We start from the raw sequence: 18,784 nt of genomic DNA on the forward strand, positions 1-18,784 counted from the left end.
GCCTTAGTGCTGCTGAAGGTGGCTCTTTTACTTTAATAGGCCCTGAGGGGGGAGGGAGGGGAGGTGACAGGTTCCCTTTAATAGTAATGTGCAGTTCAGCACTTTTGGATGATCTGGTTCATTTGGCTTCACTCACCGAAAAGAGATGGCATCTTTTGGATCCAAAATGTAGCCTTATTAAATATGTGTTGTCCTGCAGGTGAAAACATATTTAAGGTAAAGTCACTGCGGTTAGATGTGTTCGACACCTTGTCAATGATAGAACATTTTTCTGACTGGGTGGGCAGAGTTTCCGTTGCATTAGCGGCCAAACATTTTACCCCCAAGTATGTGCGATTTAGAAACTGCAGGTGGCTCTCACTGGTATATTAATGTAGTGTGGTATGAAGAATGATTGTGCCAGATCATTTTTATTGCACAACCGAACACCATAAACAGGAAACCCCAAAACATTGGCAGAATCACTTTTTTTCACAATTTATTGCAACTTGGAATTAAAGGCAATTTATTCACCAAAAGATTGGAGTACGGTATATTAATGACTGTCTGCAGGCAACAGTGAAACATTGTGGAGGGTGCTTGCACGTTTGGGGCTGTGTTTCAGAAAATAGATTTAGAAATGTAGTCAGGATTAATGATGTCCTCAATACTGAGAAACACAGGCAGATACTTAACCATCATCCAAGACCATCAGGGAGGAGTTTGATTGCAATTTTATTCTTCAGCAGGACAACGTCCCAAAGCCCTGGAAGTTATGATGACCCCCGCAGGACCCTGATCTCAACATTATCGAGTCTGTCTGGGATTATATAAAGAGATAGAAGGATTTGCGCAAGCCTCACATACAGAAGATCTGTGGTTAGTTCTACAAGTTATTTGGGCCTACTTCCTTGCCGAATTCCTTTGAAAACTGTGTATAAATAATTAGAATAATTGATGCTGTTCTGAAGGCAAAGAGTGGCCACACTAAATATTGATGCGATTTTGATTTTTCTTTTGTTTAGTCAATTTGTATTTTGTTAATTGATTAAATTAGCTTTTAACACTTCCATTTCTGAAAAATTTCTTACTTTGTATCATTTTTTTTTCACACCCACTTTAAACTTTGGAGCTACTGCTTACTATGTAGTTAGTTTTTTGCATTTCAGCGGATAAAAATATGTTGAACTTGGCTAAAAAAAAATTAGATAATGGCGCTTTTTTTTAGATGGATATCTTTAAAATTTGTAGTTCAATAAACTGTCTGAGGGCAAATTTTGGATCCATACATCCTTTACATGTTTTTTAATTGAAATTTTTTCTGGGGAGGTGCTATGATAAAAAAAAAGTCAGGATCCATTGATCGTCCGGCGGTGAGTTTCAGAAAAATATCGGCTGTGTAAGGCAGGAGCTGAGTCCACACTGTGCACGCTGATCTACCGATGGTGGGCTTCATGTAAATCTCTAATTCTTCCATGCACTAACACACACCATTTTCCTGGAGCCCACCGACGGGAGATCAATGTGCCCAGCCAGAACTCAACTTCTGCCTCGCATGACCAACATTTTCTTGATTAGGGGAATCTGTTAAACCAAGTGAATGTGAACAGCTGGCCATTTCATTCCTGCAAATAAGTTAACATGGCCACCACTATTTTACATTGCTGAAGAGTGCATTAGCCAGAGTAGGATCACATAACCTCTGATACAGCATGGCAGGCTTCACCATAGTGCCTTGCAGCTATCACGTGACATGGTATAGCAAATTTAGGAGGGAGGAACTATCATAGCCTGTATAAAAGCAGAGGCAGGGAATGCAGCAGCCATTTTGTGGTGAATCTGGATGGTGACAGGATATTATAGCTTGCAACTTAACAATAGAGACAGAGAGAAAAAAAACATATACAATGAATACGTTTTGTGTGTAAAAGCACAAAAGCATAGAATGAGGACCATCTGTTTATCCATAGTCATATACAGTACATTGAGGTCGCTTCGATATTACTAAGACTGTGTTTGCACTAAAGAGCTTGAAAAGATTTAAATAAAGTCCTCAGAGGGTCATAAATGTTTTTCTTTAATGGCAATTGGAGGCTTTGCAGTACTTTCTATGTTCTGTAAATCTGTTTTTCTTTGGGAAAATTTGGTAAATGGTTAGCCGGAAGCGAATCGAGCTAGCTCCAGTTGTTGCTTTCAGTGATTGACAATGCGATCTAAATGGTTAACCAGAAATGATAGGAACTCACTGCATTTGCTGCTGTCAGAGGCAGATGCCGGCTGTGTAACACAACGAGCACCTACCCAGTAAGGCATGTGCTCAGCCTCTGAGCCCACTCCATACACGGGCTCCATGACAGTAATGTCCTATTACTATCAGGGTGATCAAAGAGGTTAATATCAGGCAGGAAAACTTTCCGAAATAATTTTATTACAATTCGAACAAAGATGAAAAAAAGGACACTGGCCTCATCAGATCTAACAGATCCATGTAATAATGGTGTTTGTATCTTGAGATCTGGTGGCTTTCTACAGGCCTTCGTGTAGCATCGGCGCTGACTTGTTTACATAATGTAATTAACTATTTTGACATAAACGATGTAGACAACAGGCGATGAATAAACTTCCCGGGGAATATTCAAAGTAACCTATCAATAATCTGAGCTAATTATCTTCTGAACTGTAATTTTTCTTTTTCTCTACTGTCTCCCAATGTATAATGAATGTTCTGAGCCTAAAACCAAAGTCCCTTTTTGTGCTAAAAATACAGTTGTTTATTCTAATGTATTGACATTCATGAAGCCAACTTGTCTTTTACTAGTGTCAGATGTGAAAATAAATAGATATTAAACTGTCAGTCAGTGAAATTACAAAGTCCAGGGAACATTTCTCCGACTTCCTATGTTTGCTTTGATGGACACAGGTGTTTAAGTGTGATGAAATACCACAGGGCTTCAGAGAGAATGAGACACTCTCCGGCAGCTTTGAATTTGCCACACAGCATGGATGAAATTCCCAATCCTCCTCCCCCCAAGTCCCCGAATCCTAACTTCTTAAAAAGCAGCATAAAATTTGCCTGCCTCCATGTTTTTCATACGTGCAGAATTTCCATCCATCCCTGGAGGTCATCATTGCACTTTGCCTAGTTCCCGTTGCAGCACAGAGGTTACACCTCGTGGTTTTTCTACATAAATCTGCGGTAGGAACTAGAAATCTTTCCAGATTTTCAATTATTCAGGAGACACTTCAAGCCAGTCATCTGTCACTAACAAACAAACATTAACACTATTAAAAATTAATGGTCATCTGATAGCAAAGCGAGTCTGGGGCTTGTCTCTTTTTGATGGGATCTCATGAAAGCTTTCTCGGTGGCTGAGAGTCGTAGACCATATCTTACCTTCCTGCAAGAATTCTCCATGGTTTCGAGTTTTGGTTTATCTGTCAAAACACTGCAAAAAATAAGATCTTTTACGTCGTTACAATTTAAAGGGCCAATATAAGTGATGGAGAGATTGACAGTCGAAAGACATCTCCCCAACGATTCCTCAAGGCATATCAATGTAAAGGTTCCCACAGCCAAAGTCTTTAGACCTTATCTTTCTTCTGTCTCTTCATTCCGGGAAGTTCTGATGGGCTATTAGTCACAACATTGTTTCATAGAAGAAATCCTTTGCACTTTTGTATTAACCCTTTCATGACCATGCCTAAAAGGGATTCAAGGACAGGGCAAATTCTTCATTTGGTTTTGTCTCTCTGACTTTTAGCAACTATTACTTTTTGATTTTTTTTTCCACTGGTTGCATGAGATTTGTTTTGTGCTGGATCACAATGATGGCTAACATCTTTATACAACATAGAATCCATTCACAATAGGCGATATTGTATCTCCCTCGTTTCACATTGAACTTTGCACATGTTCTTTAAATGCTTCAATAGATAATCTTTATTTTTTTTTATTTTTTATATAGCGCTAACATATTCCGCAGCGCTTTACAGTTTTGCACACATTATCATCACTGTCCCCGATGGGGCTCACAATCTAAATTCCATATTAGTATGTCTTTGGAGTGTGGGAGGAAACCGGAGTACCCGGAGGAAAACTGCGCAAACATTGGGAGAACATACAAACTCCTTGCAGATGTTGTCCTTGGTGGGGTTTTTGAACCCAGGACCCCAGCACTGCAAGGCTGCTGTGCTAACCACTGAGCCACCATGCTGCCCTATATAAAATATAATTGGCTAAAGTACATATGTTGTTTCCTGAAACATCAGGTAGTTGAAGTCTAAAAAAACACCCCAGTAGCCATTGTGAAAACTGCAGGATTTCTATTTTTTTTTATAAAGATTGTAATATGAAAAGAAAACATTGTTAAAAATGTAAATAAAATTCATTTAAAAGCAAATACTAATTTAAACAATAGGTCATTTTCTGATGATAGTTTCCATTTGAATTGCTTTTTGTGAAAGTGCTTTATTGCAAGCAACAGAAAGTTTCAGTATTAGACCTAATTCAATAGGAGTTGAATAATTTTGATTTCAACTGTACATGGGTCACATTTATCAACAAGCGAAAATCACATTTTATTCTCTTCACTATTTACATGAAGAACGGGATATGTGAATAAGCAAATAGAGGATGGAGACTTCATGTCACAGGCATCACTGTCTATTGTGGATGAATTTGGCCTTGCTGTCGGAATTGTTCACCCCGGATTCGTAGATCTGCCCACTGATATGTTGTCAGTCTATCTATATTTCATTTCTGAAAAGAAAACATTTAATGCAAATCAAGACATGCATGAGAAGCATTGATAAGTGATTAATGTTATCATGCGGGGTATTATTGTACTGGGGAGCTGAGGCTTAGAGAGCAAAACATTCTAAAACATGAGAATAATAATTATTATTATTGCTCTTATTATTATTATGCCAATACTTACACATCAATTGAATCCACAGTGTGGCCGGTGGGGTATCAGGACTCAAACTTGACAGGTTCATATATGCCTATGAGTCTGTTGAGTTCAGATTAGGAGACATGCGACTGGTCAGAGAATCAAAGACCGTGACTAGTGTTGAGCGATACCGTCCGATACTTGAAAGTATCGGTATCGGATAGTATCGGCCGATACCCGAAAAATATCGGATATCGCCGATACCGATATCCGATACCAATACAAGTCAATGGGACATCAAGTATCGGAAGGTACTCTCATGGTTCCCAGGGTCTGAAGGAGAGGAAACTCTCCTTCAGGCCCTGGGATCCATAGGGATGTGTAAAATAAAGAATTAAAATAAAAAATATTGATATATTTACCTCTCCGGCGGCCCCTGAACTCAGCGCGGGTAACCGGCAGGCTTCTTTGTTCAAAATCAGCGCTTTTAGGACCTGAGAATCACGTCCCGGCTTCTGATTGGTCGCGGGCCGCCCATGTGACCGCCACGCGACCAATCACAAGCCGCGACGTCACCGCAAGCTATTAACGCGCTCATTTTTAAAAATGAGCGCGTTAATGACTTTCAAAGACGTAGCGGCTTGTGATTGGTCGCGTGGCCGCAACCAATCACAAGCCGCTACGTCTTTGAAAGTCATTAACGCGCTCATTTTTAAAAATGAGCGCGTTAATAGCTTGCGGTGACGTCGCGGCTTGTGACCGCGACCAATCACAAGCCGCTACGTCTTTGAAAGCCATTAACGCGCTCATTTTTAAAAATGAGCGCGTTAATAGCTTGCGGTGACGTCGCGGCTTGTGATTGGTCGCGGCCACGCGGCCAATCACAAGCCGCTACGTCTTTGAAAGCCATTAACGCGCTCATTTTTAAAAATGAGCGCGTTAATAGCTTGCGGTGACGTCGCGGCTTGTGATTGGTCGCGTGGCCGCGACCAATCACAAGCCGCTACGTCTTTGAAAGTCATTAACGCGCTCATTTTTCAAAAATGAGTGCGTTAATAGCTTGCGGTGACGTCGCGGCTTGTGATTGGTCGCGTGGCGGTCACATGGGCGGCCCGCGACCAATCAGAAGCCGGGACGTGATTCTCAGGTCCTAAAAGCGCTGATTTTGAACAACGAAGCCTGCCGGTTACCCGCGCTGAGTCCAGGGGCCGCCGGAGAGGTAAATATATCAATATTTTTTATTTTAATTCTTTATTTTACACATCTCTATGTATCCGATACCGATACCCGATACCACAAAAGTATCGGATCTCGGTATCGGAATTCCGATACCGCAAGTATCGGCCGATACCCGATACTTGCGGTATCGGAATGCTCAACACTAACCGTGACACACATCTGTGTGAATGCAGGCTTACTAGTAGAAATTATACTGTTTTAATTATATTATATATTATATTTTTATTATTAACAATAATTCTAATTCTATTACTATGTGCCTGGGGCTTTGAAGTGGCACTATTGGACCTCCCAATGAGAGATGAGTGGACCTTTTAAGATTCGGTTACGATCGGTGAACTTCCCGATGTTCACCGAATATATCCAACCCCATTGATTTCAATGGGAGGCAAAACCAAACACCATCAGGGTGGCCCAAAAGTTGCCATACCAACTTAAATTAGGGGCAGACACCATGAAAAGTGTCATCAATGGACACAGAGTACAAATAGCATAATTTCACAGCATGGATGCATGGGACAGGACCTGGGACAGGGCTTGAACCAGCATTTCTAGCTTAAACATTGAGTAGTAACAGGTGGATGAGAGACAGGTGTAGGCCTGGTGCTCCGACAGCCTTTGCAAATTCAGGGTGCAGCGGGCCCAGATGGCTCTGTAAACTGTGGCATCTGTTCACACAGGATGCATTTTGGTTAGCACTGGGCAGCCCACCTGATCTAAGAGTATGGGGGTCACTAATAGGCTGTAAGCCAGATGGTCTGCTTTACACGTATGTGAACAGCGCCGCGTACAGATTTTTTTTTTGTGCACTAATATACCAAACAGCCACCCCCGTCATGGATTGGTAATTTGAGAGAGGCTGTTTCATCGGCATTTTTGCACCTGTGTTGCCGCCATCTTTAATTGGGTCCACTGAACCCTGATTGCATTTGTTTGGAGGCCTTGGCAGGTAAGCATCTCTGCATTTTTCTGCTGTTTTTTGAATAATTGTTGGAGGATTTCTAAGTCCTCTTTTTGTGCTATGCATGGGACAGGACCTGGGACAGGGCTTGGACCAGAATTTGTAGCTTAAACATTGATCTGTAACAGGTGGATGAATGACAGGTATAGGCCTGTTACTCTGAGAGCCTTGTCAAATTCAGGCAACACACATAAAGGACACCCAACTTGGAGTCCAAACATTTCCAAAAAGTTAGGGTCAGACATCAGGAAAAGTGGCATTAATTGACCCACAGTAGAAATTTTATAATGCTGCAGCATGGATGGATGGGACAGGGCCTCTCCCAGCATTTCTGGCTTGCAAATTGATCAGTAAGAGGTGGATTAGTGACAGGTGTAGGTTCGGTCCTCTGAGACCTCTTCCACTACAGGCAACCCACCAGATGGAGACCCAACATGGAGTCTCCACAGTTCAAAAAATTATTGCCACACACCACTAAAGTGGCATCAATTTCCCCAGACTAGCAATACTATAATGGTGCTCTGAGATTGCTTCTGCTACAGTCAACCCACCGGATGTAAACCAAACTTGGAGTCTCCACATTTAAAAAAAATATTGGCACACACCACTAAAGTGGCATTAATGTCCCCAGAGTAGAAATAGTATAATGGTGCACAACAAGGAAACCCAAATAAGAATCTCCATTTACCAAAAATTTGGCTTGTTGTCACTCAGGAAGAAGCAAAAGAAGGAGGAATAGGAGGAATATAAGGTGCTTAAAAAAAGGAAAATGGTAAAAATTAACAACAGTAACAGCGGTGGACACATTTTCTGATTGTTACTAAGGCAATTGATAGTAAGATCATAAGCAGTAGCAACAGCAGCCAGAGAAGCCATGACAAAGGTGTCACAGACTGCAAAAATGCAAGATCAATGCAGCACACTGAAAACTACACCATTGCCAAGTCTGTGCAGTCTGTTGGGGTGAAAAAGTCATTGGAGATCCATGACTTGCTCATCTTGATGAAAGTTAAGCAGTCTACAGGGGACAGCCAAATGCACTTATCCTTCTGGACACCAACAGCAATGCTGAAGATACTTTCTGAGAGAACACGAGCTGCTGGGCAAGACAAAACTTCTAAGGCGTGACACGCAAGCTCAGGCCACTCTCTCTCAGGCCGCTCAGGCCACACTTTTGAATACCAAAATACAAAAGGGCCCAATCTCCCCCTAATGGCATCGATATTGAGTTTGAGGTACTCATGTACCATCCTCTCCAGTCATTCTCTATGTGTCGGACTTCTACTCTGTTCTGCTGGTGCATGGGATGGTGCAACAAATGTGTGAAATGACTCACAGAAATAACTACTGCCCTTTACACTGTGTTACGGCTGGCGGAACGCACCGAGTATATATATGAGTTGTTATAGGTGCGCAGCCCGGGGTCCACCGTGCAGGAGAGAAGCCTGCTGCTAGAGAAATGGCGGCCCTATATGGCGGTACAATGTCAGATTAGGCGCGAGTTCCGTCACTCAGTCAGTATCAGCACGAACCATGTTACTTCACAGAGTCGTGAAATAATTAGTGGGACTAAAACCCTAACTAGGGTTGTGCTTGCTCTGGAACTCTTCTGTGCTAACCACACACATGAAGGAACCAGATGCTAAGCCAAGCGACTAATTGCCCCCACTGATGCTAGCTGCTTGCCTATGTAATTTCCCACGGCTAACGGACACTAGTCTCCACGTGTAGCCTGAGTGGCAGAGTATTACTGGCGACAAGCACAAAACACAAATGATACTAGCGCATGGCCGTGCGGCCATGCAAACCTTTTATAGCTGCAGCAAATTCTGGACCTTCCTAGAGGACCAGTGGGAGCTGCTACAGGACCTGAGCGTGTGACCCCAAACTCCAATGAGAGGTCCTCCCTTGGGCATACTCAGAAGGGGAAAAGCAGGACTTAGTCCCAGAGACGTCTGCTCGCCGCTGACTAGTACTAGCTACAATGGCTGAGCCTGGAAGAGCAGCAGTAACCAAGCGCAGAGTATCTGACCTAGCCAGACGCTGGGAACGACGCCCCGCTGAGCAGACTCCACTGCGGCTGGAGAAGAATGGGGGACCATAGCGGAGGTGGTTCGAGATTCCCCCTGTGCAGCGGCGGGAACTCGACACCTAACACACTGCTGCTGCTGCTAATGTTGTTGCATTGATGACTCAACATTCCCAAGGTTGAAATTCTATAACTGCGATGCACACTGTGTGCCTCACTGCTATCTTAGGGAAAACCACTCTTAAGATTGTCTACAAGCGTGTTTCGATACTCCATCATGAACTTGTCACTTTCTGGGGTGGGGAGCATCTGGCAACTTGCACCGTGGATATATTATAGAGTGGCAACCCAGTAGTCAGCACTATTTCTAATCCTAATAAGTGCTTCATGTAGCAGATAGTGCAGCAAGAAGACGCTCATGTGTCGAGCACTTCCATAAGGTCCAAGTGCATGGTGTGCTGGTGTCAGGGTAACACTCAAGCTTGATTCCTCTGTCCTCTCCTGCACACCATCGACAACAGAGAGATGATCATTATCCTCTTCATCTCATGACTGTTGAGGGCCCATCACGTCTTCTTCCTCCTTTTGTTCCTCGGCTCCTGCATCTTGACTAACACTTTTTCTGGTACCATGAGCCCCTTCAATTGCTGTAATTCACCCTTCCATGGCATCCGCTTGTGTGAGGACAGTCCAAAACTTAGAGATATTATTATCCATTCTGCATCCTCCTCTACTTCCTCCTCTTTCTCTGGGACCACCACCTCTTCCCTCAGTCTATTCAATGTGTGCTCCAGCATGTAGATGACCGGAATAGTGATTCTGATGACAGCATCATGAGCACTAACCATCTTAGTAGCCATTTTGAAACTGTGCAGAAGACTGCAGAGATCCTTCATCTGTGCCCTGCCCACTCTGCAAGCGTGATTTGCTCCACGTCCATACTGCGTTAGCCCAGGCTATGCAAAATAACATACTGCACCAGGGCTTTTTGATGCTTCCACAGTTGCTGCAGCATGTGCAGAGTGGAATTCCACTGTGTCAGCATATCACATATCAATCAGTTAACCGGTAGGCTGAAAGACCTCTGTAGCGATGCAAGTCAATGACCCATGGGTTGTGAACAGCGAAAGTGAGCAAACAGCAACCCTGCTTTCTGCAGCAGCGCTCCAGGCCAGGATAGTGGTGGGCAAAATGCTGTACTACTAGGTAGAAGACATGAGCCATGCAAGGCATGTGTGTGAGGATGCCCAGGCGTAGGGCAGACACCAGGTTCACACCGTTATCGTTCATGGGCTTCCCTACCTCCAGGTTTGGTGGAGACAGCCATTGCTCAATCTCAACTTGGATAGCTGTCCATAATTCTCGAACTGTGTGACTGCAATCTCCAAGGCATATTAATTTAAACACTGTCTGACTGCAGTGAGCCCTGGCTGCACAGTACAGAGATGGGGAGATTCTCTCTGCACTGTTGGATTGGTGTAGCAAAGGCACATCTTTCTCAGAGAAGTAATGGCGACTGGGCAACCAATATTGAGAGAGTGCAATAGTCATCAGCTTTCGTAAACCGTCTGTGTCCACCAGGTGGAAAGGCAGCATTTCCATGGCCAACAGATTGGAGATGGTGAAGTTCAAGCTCTTATCTTTGCCTTGTGTAGGAGGAAAAAATCTTTTACGTGACCACAACTGCGGGACTGAGGGCTGGCTGGTGTGCTAGAGAGGGTGCTTGTTGTCTGAGATCAGTCAAAAACAGCAAGCATGTCCACTTTTGTAGCAGCTGACTGGCTCTCACTCACCCGACTGTAGCGGGTAAACAAGTGGAGGTTCTGTGGCCAGACACCTGTGTGAAAACACTGGCTACTGTGAAGGAGGGGGGAAGAAGTAGCACATGCGGATGATGGGCGGCTGGTGGTTGGCGAGGTGCGCTAGGCCACATTTTAGCGCAGTGAGATTCCCAGACTAATGGATGTTGACCATGCATTTGCTGGTTCAAGCATGTAGTAGTCAAATTATTGGAATTTTTGCCCACATTGAAAAGCAAGCCTATTCTCCCTTCTACCATGACCTCGCTTTTTCCAGTCATTTTGGATATACCCTTCCACTCTTTTAACCAGAAAAACTAGGACGCACCAACAGCAGTTTATAAAGTCTAAAGTACAAAAATCTCTTTATTATAATAAAATACATAGACAGATACAGGGGCAACAAAGGAGACATGCAGCAGTGTGGCACAAAAAATGCCCAATGTAAGCAGTGGACAGCGATGAATCATATATATAGTAAGGAATTTCCATTATAAATACCCATTATCTGGCTGGCGCAACACATAAGCGTGCAAAAATACTTCCCACAGCAGAGTATCCGGATAATAGTTAATGCATAGCGTAACAAACATCCTATGGGGAGAGGTATCCTATGGGGAGAGGTACATACCGGAATGTGCACACCAGCCACCACGCCGTCCACGGCAAACCCCGACGCGCGTTTCGGATTGAAACCTTCCTCAGGGGACGTGCCGTGGTTACATCTGCGCGCTCTTTTATGATGTGCACATTGCCGCCGGACCGGAAATGCAGGGAGGTCGCCATAGTGACGGATGAATACATTGCGGCTAACACAGAGCCGGAAGTTGGAAAGCGTCGCTATAGTAGCGACTATACCGGCCAAATGTACTGCAAACAGGACAGCTGATGTCGGAACACGTGGGGCCCCACGTGACCGAACACCAGACTGTCAACAGGATGCAGAGTTATGGCGACAAAAAGCACTTGCGCAGAGAAGGAAAAGACATAAAAAGAAATAACAGGTAACCACAAAACAGACAAGGACGACACACATAATAAAGCACTGCATATGGGTGCATCATGACATCATGTATAGACGAAATGTCAAAAGACAAAGAAGAGTATAACTAAAATACCATTCATATAAAAGGCAATACACCAATCGTGGACATAGAGATGGAGCGGCGACAAAGAAAAACAGTGTAAAACACAACCGCACAACAGACTACTAGCGGCAAAGGGAACATGTATAAACAGTATCTCCAAATATCAAATAATTTTAAATATGAAAAAAGATTCCGAATGTAGGTAGCAACAATACGATTATGGTCACCGCACGTAACTCAAGCTTCAGTGTGGTTAAATAAAGCCTTGTCCGCCTTCATATCTGATGTCATTATCCACGATGATGGTAGTCCACATCAGGATCAAATGACGCACCTACAGCATATATATACTGAAAGAAAACACAAGAGTTAAAATCATCATATAAAAATAACGACGGCGACACTGACAGCATGAACGGCTACACAGCGGCAGGGCGATCACAAAAAGGGAGCAAAGGAGAGATTCTCATTTAATCCGTGTGGATGGACTGTCTTTAAAGTCCATATCCAACGTGACTCCATCATACCCAGGCGTTTGGACAGCTGACCCCCCCGAATGTTTACACGGAGGGCATCAATGCCACGTACCCGTAGTAGCGAACCATCACAGGCATGAAAAGTCTTAAAATGCCGTGGTATCGCCTTGAGGGTGGAAGCGTCCCCCTGTGAAGATGCTGCCTGAATGCCCAGGACATGCTCCCTAACACGGACCTTCAGCTGGCGCGTTGTAAGACCAACGTATATCAAGCCACATGGGCACGACGCATAGTATACTACATACCTTGTAGTACATGTAATACGCTGTCTGATGTCAAAGGTTTTCTTGCCACTGGAGTCCGTGAAGGAGGCACACCGATCAATATTAGGGCAGGCAATGCACCCTCCACAGGGGACACAACCACCCCCAACACGACCACCATCCAAGAATGTAGATGGACGTGGCCCGACATAATGACTTTGTGTCAGGTGGTCCCTAAGATTTTTAGAGCGACGGAAAGTAATGGATGGTTTGTCGGGAATAAACCTGCTAATTATGGGATCAACCTTAAGAATGGGCCACGCTTTTTCAAGCGCCGACCTCACTCTATTGGACTGTGAGTTAAAGTTAGTGATAAATCTCACCTTTTCACCCTGACGACCAGTGTCAGATCTAGTCCCATAAAGCAGTTCATGGCGAGAGGTATATTTCGCCCTATGATATGCTTTTTTGATTATTCTGCCGCTGTATCCACGTGACAGAAACCGTTCTCTTAATTCCGAAGATCTTCTCTCAAAATCTGACTCCGTCGAGCAAATACGGCGTAGCCTCAAAAACTGTCCAGTAGGGATAGATCTAATCATATGGGACGGGTGCCCTGAAGTAGCATGAAGGAGTGTATTGGTGGCAGTTGTCTTTCTAAAAATGTCTGTCTGTGCCATACCCGCGGCATCTCTGGAAATAGTAACATCCAAGAAGTCTATTTTGTCAGTACTCCATGTAAATGTCAAATGGATGTTACGGTCATTGCTGTTCAATGCAGAAATAAACTGCGCAAGGTCGATGGATGTGCCCTGCCATACGAAAAAGACATCGTCGATGTACCGTGTCCAAAGTGGGACACGGTCCACCAACCCCTGTTCGTCTGACAGGAAGAGATCCCTCTCCCACAGCCCCAGGAAGAGACAGGCATAGGATGGCGCAAAAGACGCCCCCATGGCGGTCCCCTGGAGCTGTAGGTAGAAGGATCCCTTAAACACAAAAAAATTGTGGGTCAGAGTGAACTCCAGTAGTTCCAGCAGAAGGTCCCTCAAGCCGTGAGAAAGCGTAGAAGTGCCAAGATAGTATTTAACGGCTGCAATACCATCACAGTGTCTGATGTTCGTATAGAGGGACTCAACATCTGCTGAAACTAGTAGAGTATCACTACCAAAACACTACCAATACTCTGCTGTGGAAAGTATTTTTGCACGGTTATGTGTTGCGCCAGCCAGATAATGGGTATTTATAATGGAAATTCCTTACTATATATATGATTCATCGCTGTCCACTGCTTACATTGGGCATTTTTTGTGCCACACTGCTGCATGTCTCCTTTGTTGCCCCTGTATCTGTCTATGTATTTTATTATAATAAAGAGATTTTTGTACTTTAGACTTTATAAACTGCTGTTGGTGCGTCCTAGTTTTTCTTATTGAAAGTTTGCAGTTGGTCTTATTACTGTCCATATGTTTATCGGGGATTATTTGTGGGTTTGTGTTATGCCCTTTTGAGTGTCACCTATTCCCCGTTTTCTTATGATGTCATTATCTTTGTATTCATTATTGACTCTTTCTGTGTTATGCACAGGCCATTTTGATGACATTATGGACTTTCGAGCCAAAGAACAATCCTGGCTCAACCAGATGGATCAGGTTTTTGGGGGCGGTGGGGGTGGCTCGCAGCGGCCGGGCGATCACGTTTGGGAGGAGGGATTGTCATCCATGAGGACTATGATCATCAAACGTACCAGGATATGGTGGAATCGGTCCTTCATGGGAAAATATGTGGATAATAAGATGATCCCTAGGGGCCTGAGGGTCCGCGTAATTCCGTCATATCCGGTGGAGGACGAGCAATTTGTTGTTAAATGGGAGGATACCTGTAATGCATGTTCATTTTCCCTTATGCGGTTGTTGATTGATGCTAATACCACCAGCATTTCTGAGCTGGACAACCAGATTGACAAGGCACAGGTTGAAATAAGGACTAATTGCCCTACGGATATAATCCAAAAATTTGAAAATGAGCTGGATAAGTCCATGGATACACTAGCTAAGAAAATTCAGGAATCCCAAATCCTTAAGTATAATCGAGACTGTAGGGATTATCAAACAAAAAGAGTATATCTCTGGAGGAATAAAAACAACCAAGGGATCCATAGGACTCCATCGAATGTTTCTATATCATCTACTAGTGAACGTTCCGATATTTCCTCTGCATCTGAGGGAGCGGCGGGTGGACTTGATAGAACTAGACTCCGTGATCATTCCTTTCATCCATATAAAAGATCAGATACAGCACCATCTTTTCCTAGGAATAGGGATAATAAGGTGATCAACCTGAGTGGCTATTGTCTGTCTGATGCTGACCTTCGACTTCTTGGGAAGGGCTTGTCCTTTTCACCCTCATCTAAATTTGATACTTTCACAGTGGTGAAGGATTTAAATATCTTTGCAAGGTCATTGCTGTTCAAGCGACATTTTTTTAATAATGATTTACATCTATTATTCCCCACAGAAGAGGAACAAGATGCGCTAAGGATCTTGGAGGAACTGGCGATCGAACATGTACATGAAGGAGGTAAGGTTCCTCCTTCTATACGTCCACGTTCTAGGAAGTTTCCCCCCCTGTCATCCTGTGCCAATATAGATTTGTTTGTCCGGGTGGTGACGGAGGAGCTCAATAAAATCCCTGGTTTCATCCCTCATGATAATTTATCGCGTGAGGAGAGAGCCAGACTTGGAGTACTTCGGGGACTACCAGATGTGGTATTTAAGCCAGCGGACAAAGGTGGCAACGTCGTTCTGTGGCCTACAGTTATGTATGAGAGGGAGGCGTTTCGGCAACTTAACAACACAACATGCTATAAAAAATTGACATATAACCCCCTCTCTGCATACTGTGCCCAGCTGGATACTATCATTAAGCGGGCTCTACGGAACGACGTTGTCACTAAGGACCTGGCTTCCGCACTGGTGGTGTCTGAACCCACCATAGCCACCTTGCACCTTCTCCCTAAAGTGCATAAGAGCACCACGACACCACCCGGTAGGCCGATCATTTCAGGTAGGGGAAACTTCCTGGAAAACATAAACAGATGGATCGATTTCCACCTCCAACCCTTGGTCCTCAACCTTCCATCCTTTCTCAAGGATACGGGGGAGTTACTGCGCAGGGTTGATGGATTGTGTTTTGGTAGTGATACTCTACTAGTTTCAGCAGATGTTGAGTCCCTCTATAGGAACATCAGACACTGTGATGGTATTGCAGCCGTTAAATACTATCTTGGCACTTCTATGCTTTCTCACGGCTTGAGGGACCTTCTGCTGGAACTACTGGAGTTCACTCTGACCCACAATTTTTTTGTGTTTAAGGGATCCTTCTACCTACAGCTCCAGGGGACCGCCATGGGGGCGTCTTTTGCGCCATCCTATGCCTGTCTCTTCCTGGGGCTGTGGGAGAGGGATCTCTTCCTGTCAGACGAACAGGGGTTGGTGGACCGTGTCCCACTTTGGACACGGTACATCGACGATGTCTTTTTCGTATGGCAGGGCACATCCATCGACCTTGCGCAGTTTATTTCTGCATTGAACAGCAATGACCGTAACATCCATTTGACATTTACATGGAGTACTGACAAAATAGACTTCTTGGATGTTACTATTTCCAGAGATGCCGCGGGTATGGCACAGACAGACATTTTTAGAAAGACAACTGCCACCAATACACTCCTTCATGCTACTTCAGGGCACCCGTCCCATATGATTAGATCTATCCCTACTGGACAGTTTTTGAGGCTACGCCGTATTTGCTCGACGGAGTCAGATTTTGAGAGAAGATCTTCGGAATTAAGAGAACGGTTTCTGTCACGTGGATACAGCGGCAGAATAATCAAAAAAGCATATCATAGGGCGAAATATACCTCTCGCCATGAACTGCTTTATGGGACTAGATCTGACACTGGTCGTCAGGGTGAAAAGGTGAGATTTATCACTAACTTTAACTCACAGTCCAATAGAGTGAGGTCGGCGCTTGAAAAAGCGTGGCCCATTCTTAAGGTTGATCCCATAATTAGCAGGTTTATTCCCGACAAACCGTCCATTACTTTCCGTCGCTCTAAAACTCTTAGGGACCACCTGACACAAAGTCATTATGTCGGGCCACGTCCATCTACATTCTTGGATGGTGGTCGTGTTGGGGGTGGTTGTGTCCCCTGTGGAGGGTGCATTGCCTGCCCTAATATTGATCGGTGTGCCTCCTTCACGGACTCCAGTGGCAAGAAAACCTTTGACATCAGACAGCGTATTACATGTACTACAAGGTATGTAGTATACTATGCGTCGTGCCCATGTGGCTTGATATACGTTGGTCTTACAACGCGCCAGCTGAAGGTCCGTGTTAGGGAGCATGTCCTGGGCATTCAGGCAGCATCTTCACAGGGGGACGCTTCCACCCTCAAGGCGATACCACGGCATTTTAAGACTTTTCATGCCTGTGATGGTTCGCTACTACGGGTACGTGGCATTGATGCCCTCCGTGTAAACATTCGGGGGGGTCAGCTGTCCAAACGCCTGGGTATGATGGAGTCACGTTGGATATGGACTTTAAAGACAGTCCATCCACACGGATTAAATGAGAATCTCTCCTTTGCTCCCTTTTTGTGATCGCCCTGCCGCTGTGTAGCCGTTCATGCTGTCAGTGTCGCCGTTGTTATTTTTATTTTTATATGATGATTTTAACTCTTGTGTTTTCTTTCAGTATATATATGCTGTAGGTGCGTCATTTGATCCTGATGTGGACTACCATCATCGTGGATAATGACATCAGATATGAAGGCGGACAAGGCTTTATTTAACCACACTGAAGCTTGAGTTACGTGCGGTGACCATAATCGTATTGTTGCTACCTACATTCGGAATCTTTTTTCATATTTAAAATTATTTGATATTTGGAGATACTGTTTATACATGTTCCCTTTGCCGCTAGTAGTCTGTTGTGCGGTTGTGTTTTACACTGTTTTTCTTTGTCGCCGCTCCATCTCTATGTCCACGATTGGTGTATTGCCTTTTATATGAATGGTATTTTAGTTATACTCTTCTTTGTCTTTTGACATTTCGGCTATACATGATGTCATGATGCGCCCATATGCAGTGCTTTATTATGTGTGTCGTCCTTGTCTGTTTTGTGGTTACCTGTTATTTCTTTTTATGTCTTTTCCTTCTCTGCGCAAGTGCTTTTTGTCGCCATAACTCTGCATCCTGTTGACAGTCTGGTGTTCGGTCACGTGGGGCCCCACGTGTTCCGACATCAGCTGTCCTGTTTGCAGTACATTTGGCCGGCATAGTCGCTACTATAGCGACGCTTTCCAACTTCCGGCTCTGTGTTAGCCGCAATGTATTCATCCGTCACTATGGCGACCTTCCTGCATTTCCGGTCCGGCGGCAATGTGCACATCATAAAAGAGCGCGCAGCTGTAACCACGGCACGCCCCCTGAGGAAGGTTTCAATCCGAAACGCGCGTCAGGGTTTGCCGTGGACGGCGTGGTGGCTGGTGTGCACATTCCGGTATGTACCTCTCCCCATAGGATACCTCTCCCCATAGGATGTTTGTTACGCTATGCATTAACTATTATCCGGATACTCTGCTGTGGGAAGTATTTTTGCACGGTTATGTGTTGCGCCAGCCAGATAATGGGTATTTATAATGGAAATTCCTTACTATATATATGATTCATCGCTGTCCACTGCTTACATTGGGCATTTTTTGTGCCACACTGCTGCATGTCTCCTTTGTTGCCCCTGTATCTGTCTATGTATTTTATTATAATAAAGAGATTTTTGTACTTTAGACTTTATAAACTGCTGTTGGTGCGTCCTAGTTTTTCTTATTGAAAGTTTGCAGTTGGTCTTATTACTGTCCATATGTTTATCGGGGATTATTTGTGGGTTTGTGTTATGCCCTTTTGAGTGTCACCTATTCCCCGTTTTCTTATGATGTCATTATCTTTGTATTCATTATTCACTCTTTTAACCAGCTGTTTCACAACCCTAGGCTCAG

At 44.2% G+C, this 18,784-nt stretch overlaps 1 long non-coding RNA gene across 1 annotated transcript in view; it reads left to right on the top strand.

Annotated features, from left to right (window-relative positions):
- The window catches only part of LOC138647460 (uncharacterized), a 51,594-nt gene extending 33,136 nt beyond the window's left edge, over positions 1-18,458 (top strand). The window contains exons 2-3 of the long non-coding RNA XR_011314977.1: positions 729-858; positions 17,485-18,458. This is a non-coding gene — a long non-coding RNA (uncharacterized lncRNA). The remainder of the gene's footprint in view (positions 1-728; positions 859-17,484) is intronic.
- The last annotated feature ends 326 nt before the right edge of the window (positions 18,459-18,784 follow it).

This window comes from Ranitomeya imitator, chromosome 8 (assembly GCF_032444005.1).
Source record: "Ranitomeya imitator isolate aRanImi1 chromosome 8, aRanImi1.pri, whole genome shotgun sequence".
Classification (NCBI taxonomy): Eukaryota; Metazoa; Chordata; class Amphibia; order Anura; family Dendrobatidae; genus Ranitomeya; species Ranitomeya imitator.